We start from the raw sequence: 20,348 nt of genomic DNA, 5'->3' as shown, positions 1-20,348 counted from the left end.
GAAAGCCTTGCTGTAGCCTCGGAATAACAAAGTCTTTGGATCGGTCTTTCAGCTGTAAATATGTTTACTAGGAACTTTCGACGTATTTCTCTGGGAATCACGTTTTTGTAAATTAGTGAGCAGGATAACTGGGAAACTGATGAGCTGATCAATTTTCAACAAAGTCCATTCTAATCGTTATAAATTTTGTCCAAAACTTTTACTTTAGTTTTTATTCAGAATATCTTCTCCGACAACATAGCTTGTTAACTTACCCATCGGAGAAATTTATTCTTCTCTCAAACTCTAGAACTTTTAGAACTTCTATAATTTTTCATGGTTTTTTGAAAACGGTATAATCCCTCTGCGAATTGTCAAACTTTCGGAAACTTTTTTGCTTTCAAACGACTGTGATAGATGTTAGACTGTGCATCGATAACGGTTACATCGTCGCAGAGATTCACAAGATTTTTCAACGGTGTTCGGTAAAGAAGAAAGAGGATCAAAAGAAAGGACTCTTTTTCGTAATATTCGTAATATAGTTAAACGATTCGTCTAATTAGTTTCGAATAGAATCGCAATTTCATATATCTGAAACATAAAAATATGAATTTCTCAATCTTTTTATCTTCTGGGACAAAGACATACACTTTTCCCACCCCATAAGGATTGAATTTCGAGAAACGCTGAAACACGCGTTTGTTTATTTTCAATGCGTAGTTCGTACGTCGAATTTCGCGTCTTTAATTTTACTGGATACGATTATCGTAGAATAAAATGTACGTCTTTTATATTTTTATAATTATGTACTTACGTCATAAGAGAAATATACTGTCTAATCTTTACGTTTCAGGACACAGCGTTTTGGGCTGGTTTTTTGGTGAACAGACCGATCACTTTTGCATTGTAAATATGGGATATATATGTCGGGTTAGCGTTAGGTTTATGAGCGTGTAACGAATCTTCATTCGGACTAGCCATCGTTGTCGTACAATAGAGATTGTATTTACTGGTATAAATATGATTTTTACAAAGTTTGACAAATAACCGTGGTGATTAGACACTCGAGATGTTAATGACAATGTTCTTAGGTTCAATAACGAATCCACGGTCAACGGGGTAACTCTTTGTTAAACGTAGAATATATTTCGAAGCACAAAGTAACGTTTGCTGTAACGCTCGGTATAATACCGCACGTAAAGACGATGTGAAAACTCTGCAAGGTTTTCTTTTTTTTTTCTATTTATTTATTTAAATTTTACCATTTGTCCAGTAGGACATTTGGTAAAATGTTATATCTTGGTGTTGTAATAATATAGCATGTGGGTGGTTACCCCCAGCGGGGTACTGTTGAAGTGGTCACCACTTATAAGAAAACTCTACATCTGGTCTTTTTAGTTTCTCAAGCACTGAAGCCATCGACAGCGCGTAGACAAAAGACTGCGACGAAGTCAGACCATAAACAGAAGACAAACGATGTTGGCTTCGGGGTTTTTTCAGTTATTGGGTAACACAGCTAGCGTGCGGATCTGGACCAGCTCAAATTGTATTCTTACTTATAATTACACTTATATTTAAATATATTTTCTGCCTTACAATTTATCCACTAGTTTTCTCTCATTATACATCGAATAACCTCAACAGGTACCATCTTCGTGTTTGTTAGGTTGTGTCCTTTGTGAGATCTGTTGGGTGTTTCCTTTTTAGTCTTCTTTCTATGTTTGATGTGTTGATCGTTTCCGCTGCTAGCCGATTCAGGTGCGTTGCTACTCTTTCTCTGTACCTTCTTGCGCATCTGCTAATCTCCTCCTTGACCGTTGGTATTCCAAGGTCTTTCCGTATATCTTCGTTTCTGACGTACCATGGTGCGTTTACTATTGTTCTGAGGATTTTAGCTTGGATTATCTCTATTTTGTTTATATGGCTCATTGCTGCTGTTCCCCATAGTGGTATTCCGTACGTCCAGACTGGTTTTATAATTGTTTTCTATATTTTTAGTTTGTTCTCTATGCTTAGTTTGGATTTTCGACTTGTTAACCATTGCATTTGTCTCCTTGCTGTCTGTATTTTGTATATTATTGATTTAATATGTTGTTTCCATGTAAATCGTGTATCTAGGTGGAGTCCTAGGCATTTGACTTGCCTTGTTTGTGTTATTTGCGTGCCGTTTAGTGTAATGTTTGGTGGTATCTGTTTTCGCAGTGTGAATGTAATGTGGTTGCATTTATATGGGGTTTGCTTTAATTTGTTTATCCTGAAGCCACTTTTCTACTTTTGTGATATGTTCTTGTAGTAATGTGACTGCTGTTACAGGGTTCGTGTGCCTAACTAGTACAGCTGTGTCATCCGCAAATGTCAATATTTTGCTATTGCTGGTTGTTGGTATGTTGGCCGTGTATAATGTGTATAGCATTGGTCCTAGGACGCTTCCTTGCCGAACCCCTCTGCAAGGTGATCGCAAGAATAAAAGACCGATGGAAACTTTCCTCTCCTTACGATCGCGTTTGTTCGTTGCATATTGACCGGGGATACCAACAAAATTCTAGCTGCCGTTGCTAGGCAGACCCGCGTAGAGCTGACATTGCTCCTGCCCGGGGTTTGATTGTTAATACAACGTGTGTCCCACAATATTGGCACTTCTCTGTCAGATAAAAACGTTCATCCCGTGACCGCGGCTACGTTTGGCGACCAGTTGTGTCACCTCGAGCCCAAGCCCACCGTCACAAATCTCGGGCAAACATAATAGGATTGAATCGTAACAACTATTTCTAAGTTTTATCATTTAAGTACAGCTATAATAAATAGTCTAGACTAAAGTATCGGGAATCTTCTCAAAAATTCTAAAAGAAAGGCCCCGATATCCCCTCATCTCCGACATATATACAGTGTGGTTGGTAACTGGTGGTACAAGCGGAAAGGGGGCGATTCTACGCGAAAAAAGAAGTCGAAAATATAGAATAAAAATTTTTCGTTTGAGGCTTTGTTTTCGAGAAAATCGACTTTGAATTTTCGCTCGGTACGCGTGCACTTTATCGCGTCTCTTTATAACGGATCTCACTGTAGATCGTTGTCTCGATTGACGTTATTTTTTTAATTTCTTAAATTTTTAAATTTTTAAAATTTTAAAATTTTTAAATTTTTGAATTTTTAAATTTTTAAATTTTTAAATTTTTATTCTATATTTTCGACTTCTTTTTTCGCGTAGAATTACCCTCTTTCCGCTTGTACCACCAGTTACCAACCACCCTGTATATAGATTATTTAGTCACAGTTTTTGTGAATACAATTTCTCCTTTAATTCACATCTTTTCTTCGCTATTTATTTATGTAATCTACAATCTAGAAATGTTGATAGAAAGTTTATGCATATTTTATATATTGCTAGCTTTATGACTTTGCTATTTCGCAAATCTTTCTTGTAATCTGAAAAGTGTTCCGTGACTTGGAAAAGGTCAACAACCATCGATTTAATTACGTTCGTTTGCGTTTCGCGTTATTGTGTTTTCGCACCCTGTTACGATTCGTCGTAAATAAACTGTTTTTTGTTTTGCCGAGAGCGCGGATCATCTAAGCACCGTACACAATTCTTCCTCGGTCAATCGATGCGGCACCCATTTCCTTCCTTTTCAATCTTTCTCGTCGCATGTAACCAATTGGAAATGACGACTGGAATTATTGCAATTTGCATAGCACACTATCCGTTAGACCTAAGCACTAGATTCAGCTAGATATTTCTAACAAGTAATATTTACGTATTTATAATATTATTATTTATAAATTATACTTACTTATAATAAGTTAATAAGTTTATTAACTTATTATAATTAATTAGACATGTCACTGCGCCACGCCAGAGAAACTTAGTCAAAATTCTCAATACGAGAATTGATTGTAAAGTACTTGTAAATAAAAAAAAAAGACTTGCATGGCAGGCTCTTTTTCCATCTGTTGTCGCCGTGTTTTCGCGCAGAAAGCGATCACCAGTCTTTGTCTTCGATCATCTGAGATCATCCAGAGAAGAAGTTTTGCAGAACCTGTTCCCATAAGTTACGTCCAAAAATCGTAAAACTCTTTTTCTATCGTCTATTTTAAAATTTTTAATTTAATTTAAAGAAACTCAAGATTCTCTTAATGTTTCAACAAATATAAGGCATTAAAAAATCAACATGTACCCATCTGCCCAAGCTCCTCAAATATTATAAATAATAACTAATAAAATAAATAAAAAATAAATTTCACTTGAAACGTATTCTGATAAATTCACTAGATAACGAATTACTTCAAGTGGTAGTTCTTATTGACCGACTATATGTGTATAATAATTATGATATTTATAAAAGACAAAATCACACACAATCGAAATTTGATTTCTGCCCGTAATTTTGCAATCAAAGAACAACTTGTAAATTAAAAATAACCGAGTGTCCCGATACTTTTAAACGGAAGTGCATACTTTTAACTTGAACTAATAAAAAGAAGGAAGAATTTATAAGAGTTATTATACATTCGAGGCTTTTTTACTCGTGACTAGTTTTTCTTCAGATTTTCTGTGCAGAAATTTTACTTTAGACTTTTCACAATCAAAGTGCATTCCACTTCTTGAATGAAAGTAGCCGGTAAAGTTCGTGAGGAAAATCCCGAACGCTATTCTGCATTCACCCAATTTCCCTCCACTCCTTTCTGTTTCGTTCCTTTTCCCTTATACATAAAAGTTTGAGAGTTGAAATGTATGTACGATCTTCCGCTCCACCTGATACAATCGAAATCGCTAATGCAACATACTAATTTGCAATATAAACAAGATGGTTTAAAATCGTAGCTATGCTACTGCAGTAAAACATCTGTTGCACGAGTTAATTGGGGACGAAGGTGTTGGAATAAGCTAATTACGAGCATAATAAGATACAGCATAAACGTATAGATAGAAAATAAATAAGAAGATGCAATAGAACAAACAGTGTGCATAATAGAACAGAAAGTGTTTAGAGTCGATATTTCTATGGAATATTTAAGAAATAAAATAAATATTGCTTTGCAGGCATTACGTTGTTAATTAATTTATAGCATAGGGTTGTACATATGGGAGGATATTGAAATAAGAATAACACTAAACAGTGGAACATGGTTTATTGTTAATATTAATAAGAATTGATGGTGTTACAAGTTGATACGTAATTACCAATATTAATGTTGTTTTGTTGAAGCTAGTTGTACGAGCAATAAACAGTGAGTAAGTCTAACGTATCAAACTTTTCATTATAATATACCGTAATAAAATAATATGGAAGACTACAAATAAAAGTACTTGTGTAACATCCCTCATACGATAGAACGTTTTAAAGTACAATAACTAACTACTACGAATTACCGGAATATGATATATGACGAGGAAATAATATCACAACATGAAAAAAGTATTAAAGGAAGAAAGATTAAGACTGTTACATATTTCGACGAAACTTCATGTTATGATCAGAAAACAATGATATTTGTATTTTATAAAATTTACAAAATTCCAAGCACTTCGTATGGCTGCTACAGCTTTTGGAAAAGAAAAATTAAGTTGTCAAAATAATAAGAACAAATTAGCTGGTATTTAAAAGAAAACGAAGAAGGATAAAAATAAAATACAAGCTATGTATAAGTTGATAAGATAAACAATTATATTATACGCGAGATTAACAATAATATTAATTAATTTAACATACATATCAAGTGAACAATTTCTAAATTGTAAAAAACGCAGAAGGATAAAAATAAAATACAAGCTATGTATAAGTTGATAAGATTGACAATTATATTATACGCGAGATTAACAATAATATTAATTAATTCAACATACATATCAAGTGAACAATTTCTAAATTGTAAAAAACGCAGAAGGATAAAAATAAAATACAAGCTATGTATAAGTTGATAAGATAAACAATTATACTATACGCGAGATTAACGATAATATTAATTCAACATACATATCAAGTGAACAATTTCTAAATTGTAAAAAACGCAGAAGGATAAAAATAAAATACAAGCTATGTATAAGTTGATAAGATAAACAATTATATTATACGCGAGGTTAACGGTAATATTAATTCAACATACATATCAAGTGAACAATTTCTAAATTCTTCCTCTCTTTTCATAACTTACTATACTTTTTCCATATATTTTCCGTGGTATGAGTCGAAGATACAAATCTATGGAATCACGTAAGACGTTAAAAGCTATCTGCAAAGAACAAAGGGAAATCTTTTTTTACAAGTTAGTAATAACAAGGAGACAAAATTTATTACCTCTTCATCTAGTTTTATATCTTCAGATGCACGCAGAACTATTACACTGCCATTGTCCGTTAATATCAGGTCTGTAAATATGAAACCGGAATTTGCCTATGGATGACCCTAGCTGATAATGTAGTTATCACTAAACTGCGTCATTGATGCCAAAAGTCTTTGTTGACATCTCACAAATATTTTCGACTCGGAACAATACAAGTTTCATACAACAGCATAGTTTGTAATAGCGTTGAACATGTCAAATTTTGTGCCTGGAAACTACGATTTGCGGACAGCATTGATTTTCTGTTACCATTTGAAGAAAACTGCTGCAGAATCGCATCGAATGCTTGTCGAAGCTTACGGTGAGCATGCTCTTGGTAAATCACAGTGCTTTGAGTGGTTTAAAAAATTCAGAAGTGGCATTTTTGACGCGAGGAACGAAGAACGTGGAAGACCACCGAAAAAGACCACCGAGTTGTTAAAACCTGGCGAAACCGTTAATACCGAGCGCTACCGACAACAAATGATCGATTTGAATCAAGCTTTGCGTGAAAAACGACCAGAATATCAAAAAAGGCAACACAAAGCAATTTTGCTTCGTGATAATGCACCATCGCATACAGGAAAACCGGTCAAGGAAACGATCGAAGCGTTCAGTTGGGAAATACTTTCGCACGCGGCTTACTCACCAGACTTGGCTCCGTCCGATTTCTATTTATTTGCATCGATAGGACACGCACTTTCTGACCAGCACTTCACTTCTTACGAAAATGGCTCGATGACTGGTTTGCCTCAAAAGAGCGACAGTTTTTTTGGCGTGGCATCCACCAATTGCCAGACAGGTGGGAAAAATGTATAGCCAGCGATGGGCAATACTTCGAATAAAATATTTTTAATCATTTTCATACAATAAACGTGTATTTTCTATACAAAAATTCCGGTTTCATATTTACATACCTGGTATATTGGTACCCATGCTGATATCCACAATAATATAATATTATCATATAATATAACATAATATTATCCTGTAAGGGATTAATACAAATTTATTCAACCAACTACATTTTACATATTGTGCTATATATTTTATAAAATCGCAAATGATTTTTTTTATGCATTTATAATCGTCAAACCGTATAGAACCGTTTAGTTACTTGACGAACTCTTTGTATTCAGATTCTCTTGGTATGAGCGCTGTGTCCAACTGAAAGCGTTCAGACGCGGATGCCTGATCTTTCCGGGACTCTACTACTGTGAATCTGATACAAACTACACTGTGCATCTACCTATCAGTGTACCTTTCTATGATGCATCTGACATAGCGCCCGCGATTTATTCATTAGATACAATATAAATCGTTCAAAATACCTAAATACTTACGAGCAGTGGTGTATATGTACAGGTGAAATCATGCAAATAGTAGACATAATATTATAATTAATATCTTGTTGGTCATACGTAATCATCGATAATATCGCGCTGTTCTCTTAGCATTACATTAAAAAGATTGAAGATTCTATAGTTTATGATATAATTTTATTCCAAAATTTCCATGAGTTAAATGATTTAACCTTTTCAATTCCTTTTAGGAATACATACATAATAATCGTACTGAAATGTAGAGACTGCTAATTTTGCGACACACGTTTTCACTCTCTTACGTCAGAGACAAAATTAAATAGCCGTGTAAAAATTTTTGTAACTGGCATGTCCATCTAATTAAAAAAGTTAGAAATAAGGGAAATATCGAATATATAAATAGTAAAGTTTTAAACGAAAATAAAATATTTAATGGAATAAATTCCAAATTAGAAGAATCAAAGAATATACAATTATAAACATGATATAACAACTTTTTATTTAAAAATGAAAAATGTATAGTAATATTAATAATAAATAATCTTGCAATTGAAGACATGTGTATGTTAAAAATGAATTTTTGTGTGCCGTGAGATCCCTCCCACCTTGCTTATCAGAATACGTCATTGCCTTCTCCATCTCGTAGCCAGATCCTATAAACAAAGTCTCTATTCTTTTTCTTTGTTAATGCAACGTCGAGTTGCTTGGCGTCAGCCTATCTCTCTACCAATCTATCTTTCGCCAAACTGTTTCACGCATCCTCTAAACAGGTGATCGATACCTCATACCTCGTTTCACGACTTCCAGTCACCGGCTATCGACTTTCCAAATATTTGCTCAAGCATCCTGCCAATCCATAAATTATCATAAAGCTAAATAACGGCGTGGCACGAAATTGCGTCGTCGCTAACACGCATACGTGTGTGTGCACGTATCGTTTATTGTAACGAGGCTCGTAGCTTAGTACGATCTTTGTTTATTAATATAATCTATATTTTTCATTTCTTTATTTGTTTTCTTATACGATATAAAAGCCACACTTCAGGAGAATACGAATTTTGAGAAAAGTTTGAGCTTGTGTAACTTTGTGCTATCAGTAAGCTCTTTGTGCTATGTAATTATCAGTAAGCTCTTTGTGTCTCCCAAGGGGGAACAGCCGAGTAATATCAGAGATTAAGTAATATAAAATTCTAATAACTTCATTTGGCGACATAACACGTTGACTGCCACGCGTGTTTTCAAAGAAATCCCCGTCAGGCCACGCGTGTTTTCAAAAAAATCCCCGTCAGGCCACGCGTGCAGCAGTACCAAGCGTTCTCTGCTAGGTGCTCCCATCGATATTTTAGTAATGCGAGTCTCTCAAGTGGTGGTCCCAAGAATGATCTCTCGTTTCTTTTATTCGCAACATTAAAACCACTAGCTGTTGTTGAATATAACGAAGGAAAGTGTGGTATAGATTATTCCGACCAAATGGTTTCTTATGCCACCACAATTAGAAAAGGAATCGAATGGTACAGAAAACTTGGCGTTCAATTCCTTCTGGGAATTTCTGTTGTAAACGCTTTGACGGTTTACGAAATCGCAACAAGGAAAAATATAAATATTAGAATATTTAGACAATTATTAGTTGGAAAATTATTAGGGTTGTCTGAAAATACAAAAGATCCTTGTCTTCGACGGAGTCAGCATAACATCGCCGTTCGGAAAAACGGCTCCGGAAGAAGCATTAGACGCGCGTGCAAACTATGTTATGCGAATAAAAGACGTCGAATGGACCGAACAAAGGCAGAAAAGAATTTGAAGAAAACAACAACTTATTGTCCAAATTGTCCTGACCAACCTCGCCTATGTATAGAATGCTTTATAGTTTTACATTCTAAATCATTTTTTTAATAAACCATTTTCGTATTTTTATTTTATAACAATTCAACAGTTTTATTATTATGGAATATCTTTTCAAATACCTACGACGATCCTTGGCGAGTAGTCAAATAAGCGACACCCGAATATGGGTTACGCGGCTCGACCAGAAACTTTGCTGACACCCGAATACGGGTGTCGTGGTAGTCAACGTGTTAATATGGATTAATTAATATTAATAATTGTATACAATTCTATTAATAATTATTGAATATTTATCAATATCGACAACTTTTATATATATAATATAATAGCACGTATTTCTATGATCTATTACTGTGGTATTAATTTCGCATATAAATTTATAATACAATCTCTAATGATGAGAAATTATGTATATCGAAATGAAAGCAAATTATATACATACTATTTGATTTAATATCAATATAAAAGCATCAAACGCATGCGATATGCATTCTACCCGCATGAAATTCACACGATGGCGTGTGCAGTTCTGCGTAGGAATAATCGTCGAGCACGTTAACTACGGTGTACCATGGACAGTGGCTAGTCGGTTGAAACCATGCGTCCTATTGATTTTTCAAGTACAGCTAACCGATCAATATTTATGCTATCCGGTGCGACGCTCTTCGACACGTATCAAACGCAAAGTCATTTCCCTGTCCATAACCAACCGAATTAAAGAATCATTATTGAATGACGAAACACCATGAACCTCGGTTTTATAGCGCAAATGGTCTAACCGCGTTCTCGATAGGAGACGTGAAAATCGGTATTTTTCATTTTATAGTTTTTAACATAACTTTCATCTTAAAATTCATTAAAATTCATCTGACAGCGTATCAATGATGTTAATATCCACAAACGTTCGTTGTTAGGTGCACAAATGAATAGTCGAAATTTTCTAAGGAAATTTATTTAAAGGATGATTTATTTTAAAAAAAGTGAAACGGATTTTCTATTAAAAAATTATCTTACATTTTACATCGAAATAACTTTACATCTTTCGGGCAGTTGATGGGTTCCACTTCGAAAGAGTGTCGTGTCCTTTGACACGATCAAGTCGTCCAGTCGTTTCTGTATTTCATCAATTGATCGAAAGCGCGTATCCGAGTAATCGTGCTGCGTCGACCGAAACAGATGATAGTTCGACGGAGCAATGTCGAGTGAATGTGCCGGATGCTGCGTAACTTTTCATCCAAGTCTCATTACGGTGCCTCTTCTATCAGAAGCAACGCGTGACCTGACGTTATCATGCAGCAATTTCACAGGACATCCACGTTCCTTCTAAATCTTTCTCATCTCGTGTAGAGTGCACCCGAATCGGCTAGCAGCGGAAACGATCAACACATCAAACATAGAAAGAAGACTAAAAAGGAAACACCCAACAGATCTCACAAAGGACACAACCTAACAAACACGAAGATGGTACCTGTTGAGGTTATTCGATGTATAATCAGAGAAAACTAGTGGATAAATTGTAAGGCAGAAAATATATTTAAATATAAGTGTAATTATAAGTAAGAATACAATTTGAGCTGGTCCAGATCCGCACGCTAGCTGTGTTACCCAATAACTGAAAACCCCGAAGCCAACATCGCTTGTCTTCTGTTTATGGTCTGACTTCGTCGCAGTCTTTTGTCTACGCGCTGTCGATGGCTTCAGTGCTTGAGAAACTAAAAAGACCAGATGTAGAGTTTTCTTATAAGTGGTGACCACTTCAACAGTACCCCGCTGGGAGTAACCAGCCACATGCTATATTATTACAACACCAAGATATAACATTTTACCAAATGTCCTACTGGACAAATTGTAAAATTTAAATAAATAAATAGAAAAAAAAATCTCGTGTAGACGATTTGACATAGTCTGTTGTGCTGCTCCTAACTGTTTCGCAGCTGTTTCTGCGCCTCAATCTTGTAACAAGTACTTCGTTACAACACTTACTTATAAATTATAAATTATATTTATCTATAATAAGTATTAATTTATTATAAATATTTAGCCAGGTCACTGCGTCACGCCAGAAAAAATTACTGAAAATTCTCAATGCGAGAATTGATAGTAAATATTAATAAATAAAAAATAAATAAAAAAAAGTACTTCTCTTTGAATACTTTTTATATTTTTACATATTACGTACATTTGTAGATTTTTGCATTTTTAAATTTCTTGTAAACGCGTAAAAGTCCACGGTCTACTACTAATAGCAATTCAATTAAAAAATTTGTTTATCCGAAGATTAGAATTTCTTGAAAGTTTCTTAAGGATTTGCTTGCTGAAGTATCTGTACGAAAATTGCGAACTAGAACAAACTATAATATTTCCTACAAATGTGATTATCATTAGCCATTATCAAATAAGTATGGTAGATTACCTAATACTTTTACACAGCAATCTATCTCCATATTCAATTCTATAGTTCAATTTATGTTACACATCAAGCATAGAAAGAAGACTAAAAAGGAAACACCAAACAGATCTCATGAAGGATATAACGCAACAAACACCAAGATGATACCCCGCTGGGGTAGCCACCCACCTGATAATCAAACAGCCAAAAAATTCTACCAAATGTTCAAATCGGAAAATTGTGAATGTAAACAACTAAAGAAAAAAAAAAGAAAAAATTGTATGTCACCTCGATTCTGTATAACGATAATTTGCTTCAGCATCTCGGCTTCTCATGTTTTAACGCCGTCGTCTCATAACATTCCACTTCTGTATAAATAAATAAAATGGTAATATAACTTGACAGACGCGTTCGTCAAAATTTAAACAGAGACGAGGCTTTAGTTTCACGAAGGGCGCTGGTTATTCTCCGTACACTGGCCAAGGGTGTTCTCGGATTCATAAAATGCGAGGACACGCACTGAATCATGCGGGATTCGTACACATTTTCGAGCAAACTACATATTACCTCGTCTGCTAATTTGATGAAGTTGATGCTACTCAAACTTTTGATGGTTAACGTACATGTATTATATAAACGAATTGTCGACCGTATGTGTGTGTGTACATACGTGTATGATGCAGAAGATAGGACACGAGAAATGTTTCCTTCTGTTTTAACTATGAAATGTTTTGGTTATTTCTTAATTAATTCTAAATCTAAATATTGTAGTATCGTGGACGAAAGGCCTGAGAGGTATCGGGTGAACTATAAACAATGTCACCAGAGAGCCGATTCCAAACTAAGCATAGAAAAGAAATTAAAAATTTACAAAACGATCATAAAACCAGTCTGGACGTACGGAATACCACTATGGGGAACAGTAGCAATGAACCATATAAGCAAAATAGAGACAATCCAAGCTAAAATCCTCAGAATAATAGTAAACGCACCATGGTACGTCAGAAACGAAGATATACGGAAAGACCTTGGAATACCAACGGTCAAGGAGGAGATTAGCAGATGCGCAAGAAGGTACAGAGAAAGAGTAGCAACGCACCCGAATCGGCTGGCAGCGGAAACGATCAACACATCAAACATAGAAAGAAGACTAAAAAGGAAACACCCAACAGATCTCACAAAGGACGTAACCTAACAAACACGAAGATGGTGCCCCGCTGGGGGTAGCCACCCACATGTTATATTATTACACTACTAAGATATAACATTTTACCAAATGTCCTACTGGACAAATTGTAAAATTTAAATAAATAAATAGAAAAAAAAACCAGAGAGCCGAAGTGCCGATAGGCCCAACAATGTATCGTCTGTCCTTCAATCGAATAGTTTCGCAGAAAAGGCCTGCGTGACCCTGGCCACGAACGGTTGCGGAACACGTGCGTGATGGGGCTGAGACAAAAGACAAAGGGATGCTAAGGGACAAAGACGAGTTTATAGCCAGTGTTAGTTGAGAAGTCAGAGAGTGTGAATTGAGAAGCCAAAGAGTGTGAATGGGGAGATATTGTTGCTAGTGTCATGACCGGCACACTTCAAAACCGACGGGCTGATGACGGACACTCATCAGACGGCAAGGGACTGCACACGACAGCAGCAGGTCCAAGGCTCAGACCCAACACCTGGGGGTCCTCCCTACTTCATAACCACTTGTATAGGAATGCGACTGAGTTGTAAGAGCTTCAGTCTTGGAAGGTCACGGCTGCAGTTCGGAAGTAAACTGTCGTTAGCGTAAACAAAATGTTAGGAAATAAATTCTCTCTTTCTTATTTTCATCTTCGATTTCTTTTTTTTTATTTTACGGGCCTTTTTTGGCGATCCTGCCAGGATACTGAAGAATGTTTGTTCAGAAACCAAAAGACATTCATCATCTACGTAAGATAGAATTATTTGGGACTACGGTCATCCGTAGAAACAAAGAAGAAACTATCACGAACCAAGTGGAGTGACAATAAAAGGTAAACTGGATTCCTTTGTACGTTACGGTGAAAGAAAACCTAGCTTCAGCAGTAACCAAGACTCGTCTTCGTCCGAAAGTAACAAAATCAGCGTAACAATACCTAAGACAAACGAACCTCAAACCTCTACCTCAACTGATCCAATGTTGCGAGCAATATTGGACAGTATCCAAAAACAGAATGAGAATATCGCCCGTTTACGAGAGGATATGTTACGTTTGCCTATGCAAAGTGACGAAGAGAATAGACACAGGGCAGCAGAAATCGAGAGTCTTGGAAAGTCACGGCTGCAGTTCGGAAGTAAACTGTCGTTAGCGTAAACGAAGTGTTAGGAAATAAATTCTCTCTTTCTTATTTTCATCTTCAATTTCTTTTTTTATTTTACGTGACACTAGCGTTGTCGAGAGAGTATGCTCCGCGTGAGAGAAAGAGAAAGAGAGAGAGCATCTGTAACGTCCATTCACATCAGAGACCAGGTCACACCGCGGGCAGGATGGCGCCCAGATGTCTGCACATCCTTGGCGCGTACCCTCAATAGTCTTAAGGATCCACCATGGATCTTGGCGTTTTCATAGTTAAGATCCTTCAGACCAAACAAGTATCTTTTATTTTAAGTGCCCCTTTACATTTATTGTTTACTACGGGTTCACACGGGAAAGTTGGTTTTTCTCACGTTCGGTATCTTGCGTTAGCAACCTTTTCTCGAGGGCGGCTAAAACCCTTCCTGGTCCACCAACCGTCTTATTATCCAATCGGAGACGGTGTCTACTGCCCTCGCTTCCTTAACCAAAATTGTCATCAACAAATCCGATAGTCCCGTGTCCTTAGACACACCCATCCCTAGCTTTCCTCAGACACAGTATCGTCAGTAAAACTCCACTTATTCTGTATCCTTAGAATAGTCAACATATCTTTACCGGTCTCTACCCTTATAACAGTCGCGTACTTAACGTATCATTGTAACTAAGTTTTACATAACGTGGTTGGAGTGAATTGTGATTTATGTTAATTCAGTGTGTATTGCAATTTGATTGCTGAATTTGTAATAAAGTGTAATTAAAACAAAATTAATAGTTGTGTTACGACTCAACTATTTTTATTTTATCACACAACCCTCAAGTTTACGTGACACATCCGTGGTGACGAGAGTTGCAAATTAACCATCTAGTTGTCTTAATTATAATACGTTATTGTGATTAGTTCACGTTAAACAACCATCGTTTCCTGTTTAACCAACGTCTGTTTAATCCATTTATAAAATATTATTTTAAATAAAATAATTGTAGTAAAGATACTGCAATATATATGCGATAGTTACAGTAGTTCATAGAGTTTAGTGTTTAGATTTAGAATTCTAATCTAATATGTAGCATAAAGATAAGTAGTATACTGCTAGTAGTCTGCTTATTTTTACCTTCGACTGTATATAAAGATATTCTTTGAATTCTCTGTAGTTTACCTATTATCCTCAAAGTAATACGTACATGGATCAATCAATTAATATTTTTTACGCAACATAACAGCTATGCTTCCTTTTGAAGAATTTTTATCTCGCTTAATTGCAGGAGAATAATGCGACATTTGATTAATTTCTCAGATTAATCGATCGGCTGGAACATCGAGGATAATCGGGATATAAATGAGAAACACTTTTCGCTACACGATGATATATTCCTCGTTTCCTTTCGCAGGGCTTCGTATTTTATTTTTCGTATTGGTAGCAAATGAACCGGTCAGCCAACTGAAAGAGCACTCCAATTGCTCTCATCGCCTCGGGGCGATGGTTCTGTCTGCAACTTGGTTCAAGTTTAATTGAGCTTAAAAGTTTTCGACTTGTTGTCTGAATTCACCTCCACGCGCCTACCACTTTTATCATTCGCCCCCTGAACGACATTTTTTGACGTCGAGAACGATCTCCGTATTCAATGTACCATACATAAAATTAATTCCGAACAACGAACGCCTATCTTCATTTTTCAGTGCATGTCAAAATGATAAAACGAACTATTGTTTGTCGTATGTGGTAATTTTTTTCACTTAATTTTGTAATTACTCTGCCGGTCATAATTAGACTGCGAATGTTTATGCATTTTGGGCAAATTAAAAATTCCGAGAATCTACAGACTGTGTATAATATGCAAAAATGTATAGAATATTTAAAGTAGAGCACTTGCTATGATATTTAGCAAAGAAATTTCTATTTAAATTTCATTTTTTTAATTATGCCGATAAAAATTAGAAATCTATTTATAAATCTAATATGATTCGATGACACTTGCTATGATATTTAGCAAAGAAATTTCTATTTAAATTTCATTTTTTTAATTATGTCGATAAAAATCATAAATCTATTTATAAATCTAATATGATTCGATGACACTTGCTATGATATTTAGCAAAGAAATTTCTATTTAAATTTCATTTTTTTAATTATGTCGATAAAAATCATAAATCTATTTATAAATCTAATATGATTCGATGACACTTGCTATGATATTTAGCAAACAAATTTTTATTTAAATTTCATTTTTTCAATTATGTAGATAAAAATTAGAAATCTATTTATAAATCTAATATAACATTTCATTTGTGTTCTACATGTCTTATAATGTTCATTTTAGTTCCTTTATTAAATGTTTGTAATTCTTTAATACAGCTTTTTACTATAATTTTTTAAGAGTTTTGTTTAAAATATTGTGAAGATTCATTTATTATTTCTGTTTCATATATATGTTTTAGTAATATATACCTGTGTTTCATTATTCTCGCGTTTGGTTATATTACGTGCTTGTAGAAACATTTCCGTGCCGATTTCTATCAAATAGCGTTATGTATAATGAATGATCAAAATAAAATGCAGTAATATAACTTGAAAATCGGAGTAGCATAATTAATTTCTAAATCAAGTTACAGCTTGATAAATTATTATTTCTATTTTAAAATTGTACTTTTCAGTCGTTATTACCATATTGTTGACTGAGAACAGAATATACATATAAAGATTTATTAAGACATATTAAGATTGGTTTCGTAATAATATAACATATTAAGATTTATTAAGACGTTTATAGTATAAAATAATAGAAAATTGGCGGTACAAATACATTCTTTATAAAAATATTCTTAAACTTTCTACGTCGCTCCAATAGTGTATTACGTTTATGTTTACATTAGTCAGGTGTAGCTTGATTTCGAGCGGGAGAGACAAGTAACGGTATTTCAATTGCTACAAACTTGATGTGTAAACAGAAGCGTCAGTGAACGGCGTAGAACAGCAGTGGAACGAAGTGGAATTCATTACAGAACCGGCAATGCTGTATATTTCACTATAAAACAGGTAATACTTTGAAAATTTCAAGAAAAAATTGCTTTCGATTCTCATTCTTATTTATATAATATGATTAAATACGACATATTAATAAATTTCATTGAAGTGCTACTAGTATTCCAGTATTCAGTAGTAGTAGTATTCCAGTAGTACTAGTATTCCATTTTTCATTTTTGCAAGTGAACAAACAATTAAATAATGAAACAACGCGTAATAAAAATATATATTAATTGTATTAAAATATATTATAATTGAATTATTATAATTGATATATTGAAAATATATATAATAATTGTATGAAAGTATACAAGATGGTATAAATAGCAATTAGTGTAATATTATTCGGAAATCTCAAGAATTAATGAATTCATCTATTATTATTTTATTTATTATTTATTATTTATTATTGCTTAGTCCGTGCTTTTCGGCTTTGGACGAACTTTCGGTTTTACATCTCTTATGTCTATTTCTCTTCTTATATGTCTACCTCGCCTCTTTTCCACTCTATTCTATTGCACTCCCTTAATTATTCTATCTCTAAAAACTAAAACTATAAACTATAAACTACAAATTAGCAACTAATGACTAAAAACTATTGCAACTTTGGTCTTTAGCCTCCTTGCTGTGCATCCTTCCTGTCGTTTGCCCTTCTCTTCTCTATTATTGCTTTTAGTTCTGTTAAACTAATTACTAAAAATTCTCAATGCGAGAATTGATCGTAAATATTAATAAATAAAAAAAAAAAGTTCTGTTAAACCTTCTCCAGTCTCAATTAGCGTTTTCCCTATGTCCTTTGGTCCTCCCGTTATTTCACATTCTTCTATCACATGTCTCGGGTCTTCTTCCTTCCTTCTACATAGTCTGCATCGAATTCATCTATTCTTGGTATAATATTTTTTTTTTATTTAGTTGTTTACATTCACAATTTGTCCGATTTGGACATTTGGTAGAATTATTGGTATAATATAATACAACTTTATATAAATATAATATGAACATAATATAGCTTTAATATCGCAAACAGGACATTTCTAAAACGAAGAGAATGTTATCCTTTATCGATGTTACGATATTGGATAAAAAAGATTATACATGTATTGCTATATAAAAAAATGAAAGTTTTTGATCCAACATTTTTTTATGCCAATTTTTTGTGTCCCAGTTTACTGCCTCTTCACCACTGGCTAACTGTTGCTCAGAATATATTTTTTTTCTCGGATTATCGGACATGTCCAAAAAACTGTAGCGACTATTATATTGCACATATACATATATACCTTGTATAAAGTGGAGCTATTGTTTACCTTGAAACATGAAATACCTACGAATACGGAAAAAGTCTATTTTTGTTTTCGTTTATTACAGAGAATGTCATGGTCAAATTATATGCATACAAAATGGGTCAATAAGAAGTACAGTCTAAAATATTATTAAGTTACTACTAAGTGTTAGGAAATTTAATATGTTTGAATCTACTTAATTAATATGTAAATTTTACACTGGATACGATGGAGTGCAAACATTTTCTGTAGTCATATATGTTTTATGTACAGAGTGAATCAATAAGAATCTATCCATCTAAAATAAATCGTTATTGGTCTTATCAAAAAATCGTCTTAAACGAATTTTGCTGCGTTTCAAGAGACTCGTCGTTTGCATGCAATTTTATTTTCCGAGATACCAGGCCGATCTTGAGTTTTTTAAATGGCTTGGTTTGCTTGTTTAAATTTTTCATAATATTAGTCGATCTAACTGAAACAGATTAAAGTTAAAATACCCGCCTAACTGATAGCCTTTCGGTATAAATAGATTAATACCTTTTTGTAGAGAATATATTTTTTTTTTTTATTTATTGAAATTTACAATCAATTCTCGCATTGAGAATGTTCAGTAATTTTTTCTGGCGTGGCGCAGTGACATGGCTAATTATTTATAATAAGTTAATACTTATTATAGATAAGTATAATTTATAAGTAAGTATTATAAATAAGTAAATATTGCTTAATTTAGATAACTAATTGAATCTAGCGTTTAGGTCTAGCGGGTAGTGTCTCTTCAGCCTGCGGATCTGATCCGACGTATCAAGTAGTCCAATAATTAGGGGGTTTCGATGTTTGTTGATTCTTTTGCTATATCTGTCGCTATATTTTGCTATTTTCTCTTTGACTGTTGGTATCTTGAGGTCGCAATGTATTAGTTCGTTGGTGACATACCAGGGTGCATTTATAATGGATCTTAGCGTATGTAGAGAATATATGGCTGATTAATATTGTAAAAAATAGACAAAACGTGAGATAGCAGAATATAAGAAAAGTATCCTTTGAAATCCAACGTAACTCAGTTAAGAAGTTTCTCAGTGAAGACAATAGGTAACGAGTAAAGTTATTTACACGCCAATGTACCTATTGTAGAGTTTACATATTAATTAATTAAATTCAAACATATTAAATTTAGTAATACTTTCATGTCTTTATTTTTTTTTTATTTAGTTGTTTACATTTACAATTTGTCCGATTTGGACATTTGGTAGAATTTTTTGGTATACTTTCATGTGACTAGAAAAATTTAATATCGTGGAAATGAAATATGGAACTTGCTATAGGAGCGTTTAGTTAGAAAATAAGAGTACGTTCTATTACGAATATTTTCTGCAGCCACCGTATGTAATTTACATCTTTACTCGATTTTGCTTAAGACACGTTTCTACTGGCGATATATCTGTTACCTTCAAAGTCATGATATTTTACGTTTTATTAACCAGAAATAAAAGCAATTTATCGTTTTAACATTTTTTTTTTTGTTCATTCATATATCATGTGATCTCACAAATAACTCTGATTTCGATTCTCAGAATGTTATGTATTGAAATAAAGTACGTATATGTAAACTCCCTAGAGTTCAAGTGTGATAGGGGCTTTCCCTGTTTCATGGACAGCACGACTTTCTTTGTTTCACGGACAGAACGACTTTCTTTGTTTTACGAACAGTCATTTTGACACTCGTTTCCCAAACGAACGGACAGAGAGAAACATCAGAGATAGACAAGACCACAGAAGAAAGAGTAATTATTTAAAACATTGAAGATTGACGGAGAAAGATCGGTAGCTCAAGAGAATCGATTTTATAGACTTCAGAATCGATCAGCTGAATTACCA

The 20,348-nt window shown here is 34.1% G+C and overlaps 1 protein-coding gene across 11 annotated transcripts in view; it reads left to right on the top strand.

Annotated features, from left to right (window-relative positions):
• The window catches only part of Tsp26A (Tetraspanin 26A), a 130,532-nt gene that overhangs the window by 55,620 nt on the left and 54,564 nt on the right, over positions 1-20,348 (top strand). The window contains exon 1 of one of the 11 annotated variants that reach the window (XM_069111728.1): positions 17,092-17,202. The exons of the other annotated variants lie outside the window; for them this stretch is intronic. The gene's annotated coding sequence lies outside the window, so the exon portion shown is untranslated. Of the gene's footprint in view, positions 1-17,091; positions 17,203-20,348 lie in introns of those variants that run through there. 11 annotated transcript variants of the gene reach the window in all.

The sequence above is a fragment of the Bombus flavifrons genome, chromosome 4 (genome assembly GCF_040668555.2).
Source record: "Bombus flavifrons isolate JBK064 chromosome 4, iyBomFlav1_principal, whole genome shotgun sequence".
Classification (NCBI taxonomy): domain Eukaryota; kingdom Metazoa; phylum Arthropoda; class Insecta; order Hymenoptera; family Apidae; genus Bombus; species Bombus flavifrons.
Note: the sequence above shows the minus strand (reverse complement) of the source record. Positions and strands in the feature narration are given on the sequence as shown.